The sequence below is a fragment of the Humulus lupulus genome, chromosome X (genome assembly GCF_963169125.1).
Source record: "Humulus lupulus chromosome X, drHumLupu1.1, whole genome shotgun sequence".
Lineage (NCBI taxonomy): Eukaryota > Viridiplantae > Streptophyta > Magnoliopsida > Rosales > Cannabaceae > Humulus > Humulus lupulus.
In genome coordinates, this window is record NC_084802.1 from 108909104 (window position 1) to 108915646 (window position 6543).

Genomic DNA, 6543 nt, shown 5'->3' on the forward strand with positions numbered 1-6543 from the left:
TATACGCCTTTGCTAACTTTGTTAGTGTGGATTTCGTGTGTTGAACGAACAAGATCCTCTTGTTAGCGTGCAATGGTTTGCCTTTGTACTTCGTGAGAACAGGAATGTAATTAGTTCTGTTCATCATCCCTTTATAATTATTATTTTTGAAATGTCATAAATGCCCAAAAAATGGGTATAACATTTGCCCCCCAAATTAGTTTTCATGCTTTGCACAATTCTAAATTAGTTATGTGAATAATGTTCCCATTCTTTTTTGGTTATGCATTTTAAATGACATTTTAATAAAATAACTTTTTTCTTTAGAATCAAAATGAGCACTTCTAATCATTCCATAAGTATTATTTTTTTTTGTGGAAATTAGATCTTATACCCATTTTAAATGATCAATTTTAATTTTTACCCACTATTTTTAACTCTTATTTTAGTACCCAAATTTTCAATTAACCCATTATACCCCTTCAATTACATGTTTTTTTTTTCTCCTTAAACACACTACAATTAGAATGTATTTCTAATTTAACTATAATATGACACATATAATACATATTACAACAACACTTAGAATCATGTACTCAAATAAGGGTAATTTGGGAAATCTCATGATAATAATGGGTAAAATTCAACTAAATATATTTAGTGTCTAATTTTAGTTAACTACTCCTAAAAATGGGTATTTCTCAACTTTTCTCCTTTTTTTTTTTTTTTTTTGGTTGACAACCATCTTTTTGGCTTGTTTATTCTTGCATACCTTAACAGGAGTAGTCTTAGGCCCAAACTTTGCAAACATGAAGCCCAAAGTTCTTGTTGTTCTCTTAGAAACTTTCACGATAAGTAGGAGCAAGCAGCCACCGACCCCCTTGTGCACTGAAAAGATCCCGACGCCGTTGGAGGAAAGGTTTTCTCAGCTTGTCGAAGTCACGCCGACGTTGCCGGAGAGGAAGAAGCGTCGCTGAGGAGCACCAACAACTATCCGTTCGTGATTCTGGTGAGTTCTAGATTACATTTTGTAATTTTCTTTTCACAAATCTGAAGATAGTTTTTTGACAAGGCCTTCGTCATTCAGCATCTTTGGAGCCCCAAGTTTAAACTTGCTGAAGGTGCTGTAGTTTTGAACTCACTTTGCCGATTCCATCTTCGTTGTAGCCAAGAGTCATCTTTGGTAAGCTTATGATATTTACCGTATAGCAATGAAATAGTCCTCTGTGCCATTAGCTTCGAACAAACTAATTTTTTATATGTATGCACAAACCTACTAACAATTCCTCTTCTGATCATTCTTTGAACAAGGTGTAACTTCTAATTAGGCCTGATGCTCTGTTCGTTCCCTTTAGTTATAGACTATGACACAAGAACAAATTCTCTTCTTTTTGTCTTATTGGCAAATAACTTCACACGAACCTGCTTTTCTATTTAAATATTGCATAAACGAACAGGAGTCTACATGTATTATAGTTGTCAAATGCCTTTTGAACACCATATACATATAAGCAATATAATGATTTTTGTCGTTTATGCATGTTGCTGTTTCCAGCTATATTCATACTTCTCGCATCTATTTATTAAATCACTAAAAACACATATAGTTATCCTTTCTTTTTTTACATATATATTTTATCTACACATATGCATATATACATATATTTATATATGTATATACTTATAAAAGTCTATATACGTCTGGTGAACACACTTATTTTGAACTTGCCCATTTCCTTAATAATGCTCTTGTCTACACAAGCAAACGAACAAATCCCCTTTGCTCGTTTCTTAAACAATTTGCTATTGTTTCTTACTTTGTTCGATCCCTTTCACACATCTATATAAGCAAAGTTTCTCAATTTCTGGTGTATGGGAACAATTATTGATATGTTCGTTCTTTAGGCATTGTCTTTTTTATGTTTGTGTTTCGCTCCCATCTAGTATGCATAGGAAAGCAATAGGATACACATTGTGCCCGACCATGTCTTTTTCCTTTAAACGTAGTCATGGGCGAACAAGTTCTCGAAGAGCAATTTCATATTTCTTTTAATACAGTCTCAAGTGAACATATCTAATGCCATTTCTCCTAAATATGTTTGCCTTCTATACACACTTGAAAACCATTATATGAATCGCGAACTGCCTGTCTCTAAAACACACACACGAACAACCTTTTCCAGGTGGCTTTTGTGAATGAAAACGAATGGATGCCCTTTGCATATATCACCAACGAACGGGAATCTCAATAAGTTTGTATGCTGTCTCCAACCTCAACCTTGTTAATTTCTTATACATAGAACAAGTGGCTTTCTGAGGCTCGTACAGACCAATTTACTCACACATATTCCACCCTTGTTTGCTTCATTTAAGCCGAATTGTTCCTTAACATAACTAGTTGATCAACCAACATTGAAACTTTTCTTTGAAGACTACGTGACTTTTCTTTTCATGTGTTTTTTGTTGGCTTTGTTTGCTCATTATATGAATTAGCGAACACTCTTTTCCTTGCTTTCCTTTTTTTTTTGGTTCTGTTCACCCTAGCTATACACCTTACGGGCGAACAAGCCTTATATGTGTATGTGCGAACAAAATCTTACTCTTTCCTTTCCTTTTCAGGTACTTGGTTTGCTTGGTCTTTGAGGAGTCTGGTTACTTTTACAATCTGATTAGGCCTCTTTCTCTGAGGTGTATAGGGATATGTTCATCCCTATTACTTCTGATCTGGGACCAAGTCCATGCTTCCCAAGAAATCTAGAGCCTTAAGGAAGAGGAAAAAGGTCGACTATACCGAAAAATAGCTTGGAGAAATCTTTAGCTCGGACGGTTTTGTAACACCGAGATCCATTTTTTCTACAAGTGATTTGTCTCATTTAATAAATAAGTATGAACTTATTGACGAACTTGGACTTAGAGTCCCTGTTAATGATGAGCGAGCTAGCTTCCCACCATATGGGTATACCGCTTGGAGTCCTATGTATTGCTAAGGAGGTGCCTTCCTTCCACTTCATCCGTACTTTGTGGAAATATGTGACTATTTTGGAATAGCTCAATTCCAATTGACGCCGAACAGTTATAGATTATTGGTAATGCTGCATATTCTGTATAGTGTTATATTGGCCTCCCCTTGATGCTTTGGAGGTTCACTACTTGTTCAATATCAAGTCTAACCTTGTATCCGATTATGAAGGATTTTACCACTTGTGTAGCTATTTTGGTGGAGAAGTCCTCAGGAGCGGTGTCTCCAACCCTGGTCGTTACTTTAGTCAATACTTTTTTACCAATGCCATCAAGTCTGAGCATAGGTCATTCTGTGATATTGGTAAGTGTCTAGTCGTTTTCCTTTGATAAGGGTGTTTGTTCGCATCCTTCACTATATGCTCAATAAGTTTGCATACTTTGATGTTTCAGGTCGTTATACGCGACTGACTCCAACCTCTAAGAAGCGAGAGCGTCTTTCTTAGTTACGTCAATTGGGTGGCAAGTATAGGAATGCGTCTTTCCTTATCAATGATGACAATTTACGATTGGTCGGTCTACTCGAATCACACCCGTCATTGGATCATCTATCGCCGCCTCTGGAGTTTGACTACGTTCCATTTTTTGAGGTTCGAGAGTCTATATATGAGAGGCGATCGGAGGAGGTTATTGTTGTTCGTGAAAAGCCTGAGTCAGTTCATTTTGAGGTTTCATCTGCTTGTTCTTCCCCAAGCAGTCTTTGTTCTAGGTTTCCCAACTGTTCAGAGTTTGACATATCGCAAGTGCCTCTCCCTTCCGAACCTTTTAGTGATGTGGGAGGTCTTGTTCTATCCCTTAGAAATGAGGAACTGTCCCACCCTCATTGGTTAAATGAATACTTTCCAGAGGACACTTTTACTGATAGTCCTTTGGTATACTATTTTTTCTTAACGTCATTATCACTGTTATATATTTTTTGCATTTTATCTAACCACTTTTCTTTCGGCAGGAGACATGAATGCTCAAGCTTTTTTTTTGGTGGCCCTGAGGTTGTAGGTGCAAGGGCTAACAAGAGGAGGAAGCAGTTAGTGAACAAGGATAAGAAGACCCTTGCAGAGTCTTCTTCTGTTTATTCAGGCCAGAGTCGGCCTTTGGTTGGGGTTACACTGCCAGCTCCTGCGGTGCCTGCCAGTGTGGTTCCCACGACCAGGTCCTTATCTCCCACAAGACCTTCTCATGTTCAAATGGTGGTCCCCAGATTTGAGGAGGTTATTCAGAGTGACCAAATACGGACATAATGGTCTTTCTCCGGAGTTTGTGTCCCTAGTGAGATCGTTCGCCATTCTATTGCCAACATTGTTCAGGTATCGTTCTTCTTTTATTATTGTACTTGTTATCTTTCTGTTTGGTTTTCTGTATTGATCTGTTTTTATCCCTTGCAGACAATGATCACCTTGAACAACCTATCTGAATATATCGAGCAATTGAATAGGGATAAGGAAGATACATGTCGTGCCCTCATGTTTGAGATAGACACTGTTCAGGGTGAGAGGAACAGTTGTAGGGCTGAGCTCGAGCAACTCAAAAGTTCTTCTTGTACCGAGATCAATCAACTAATGGTTGAGATTGACCGTCTTCAGAAGTCTTGTGCTGTTGAGGTCGAGCAACTTAAAGCTGATGCGGAAGCTGATCGCCTTCAAACCCTTGAAGAGGAAGGAGAGATCTTAAATAACATGTTCTTTTAGGTCTAGAAACACAACCACAATATTGATTTAATATTTCTTAATGGCAAAGAGAAGTCCTTACTAGAGGCTTGCGAACAGAGACTTGTTGATGAATAAAACTATTATGTTCGCACCTTCTTAGTACAGTCGGGGGATAGTGATGTTTCAAGGCCTAAAGATCTCGCTACCAACACTTCTATTGACACTTTAGCTGCCTCAGGCGACCAGACCCTTGAGCCAGAGTCCCGATAACTTAGTCTTTAGCGCACCTCATGTTGGAGTATTTTGTACTTGCATACTCTTGACTCTTTGTTTTCTGTTGTAGTCTGTACTTGCATGCCAACAAACAAACAATTTTTTCTTTTGTTCTTAGTGCGAACAGACTAGTTTACCTTTAGTGTGTGATGCGAACAGAGGATTTTTGCATGTACAAGCGAACAAACTAGTTTGCCTTTAGTGTGATGTGAACAGAGGCTTCTTACATGTACCAGCAAACATACTAGTTTGCCTTTTGTGCATGATGCCAACAGAGGCTTTTTACATGTACCAACGAACATACTAGTTTTCCTTTTGTGAATGGTGCAAACAACTTGTGTTTTTATATCTGATTTTTCTCTTTTCATGGCTTGTGTTTGTCTCACCTTTAGGCTCAGGCGAGTAGACACAATTTCACCTTTGTAGGTACAATGAACAGGACACAAGCAGGCCCATTTTTGCGTTTTTGGGTAGAACGAACATAACACTTGTTTTGGAAAAATTTGTAAAAATTTATCTTATCTTGTGCATTCATATAACCTTTATCTTATCTTGTGTGTTCTTATACCCTATATGCCCCAAGTGATTGAGGAGTCTCAGTCCTTGATCGCTTGTTAGTAGAATTCATTTTTCGTCACCATAGGCTAACATAATCGTTTTGTTCATTTCATGTATATATACATAGTTGAACAAGCTATGTTATGCGAACAACTCACTAAAGGTTATTCCTCAAACTGGTAGGCGACTAGAATTTGAGGTTGTCCTTTAATAGTGATCGATCGTTGTTTAAAAGTTTCCCTCTTTCCTAACAATGATTAGGTTTTGAGGTTATCTTCTAAACTAGCAAAATTTGAAGTTATCCTTGATCAAAGTTCAAAGTTATCCTCTTTTCCGAGAATGCTTCCGAGTTTGTGTATCACTCGGTTCGAACTTGGTTCAGCCAAGTTTAAATATTCGCTTAATAGCAACCTGTTAGTATTCAGGCCTTATTCCTGGTTAGGACCGGGATTTTATAACTTTGATTTTTTCTTGTTAGTTTATTAAGTTTTATTTGGAATCATCTTTGATAATCTGAGTTATTGTTCTAGCTCGGTTTTTATTTCCAAATTTCACTTTTATACTAACTTGAATTTTTCAAAGCTTGATTGTGTTATTTAAACTTTCAAGTACGTCCACTTGTTCGTTTATTGTCATAATCACTGTTCATACTTATTTAAACATATAAGTATGATGAGCTTATCACTTCTCGAAACTCATACTCCTTTATTCATAGAAGCATGATAGGCTAGAATATTACTCAAAATTTTGTTGCACAAAAAATTTGTAATATTTTTCCTTTTATGCTTAGTTATCTCCATACTTTAATCTTTTTCCAAAAGTTTGAGACAACTTTTTAGATTTTTTCCAAGCTTGTGGTATGGTTATATCCAACACCTGTATAGCCCCAAGTAACCAAGTTATAAGTCTAGGATTATTTTCTCCTCGGGTTTGGGCTGGTTTTATAGTGCAGAATTTTAAGTTACCCTATTTCATGATTATAATCAGGATTCGAGGTTATCTTCTTTTCTGATAACGATCAGAATTCGAAGTTGTCCTCTTTATTGATTATAATCAGAATTCAAGGTTA

At 36.9% G+C, this 6543-nt stretch overlaps 1 long non-coding RNA gene across 5 annotated transcripts; it reads left to right on the plus strand.

Annotated features, from left to right (window-relative positions):
- Positions 1–803: 803 nt before the first annotated feature.
- On the plus strand, positions 804–5232 carry LOC133803688 (uncharacterized). Of its 5 annotated transcripts, none has more exons than XR_009878099.1 (7): positions 804–988; positions 1067–1162; positions 2599–3065; positions 3170–3301; positions 3391–3869; positions 3947–4301; positions 4380–5232. It is a non-coding gene; the product is annotated as an uncharacterized LOC133803688 (long non-coding RNA). The 5 variants fall into 5 exon arrangements; XR_009878101.1 differs by having other exon boundaries at positions 3189–3301; XR_009878098.1 differs by having other exon boundaries at positions 1052–1162; positions 2599–3301.
- The last annotated feature ends 1311 nt before the right edge of the window (positions 5233–6543 follow it).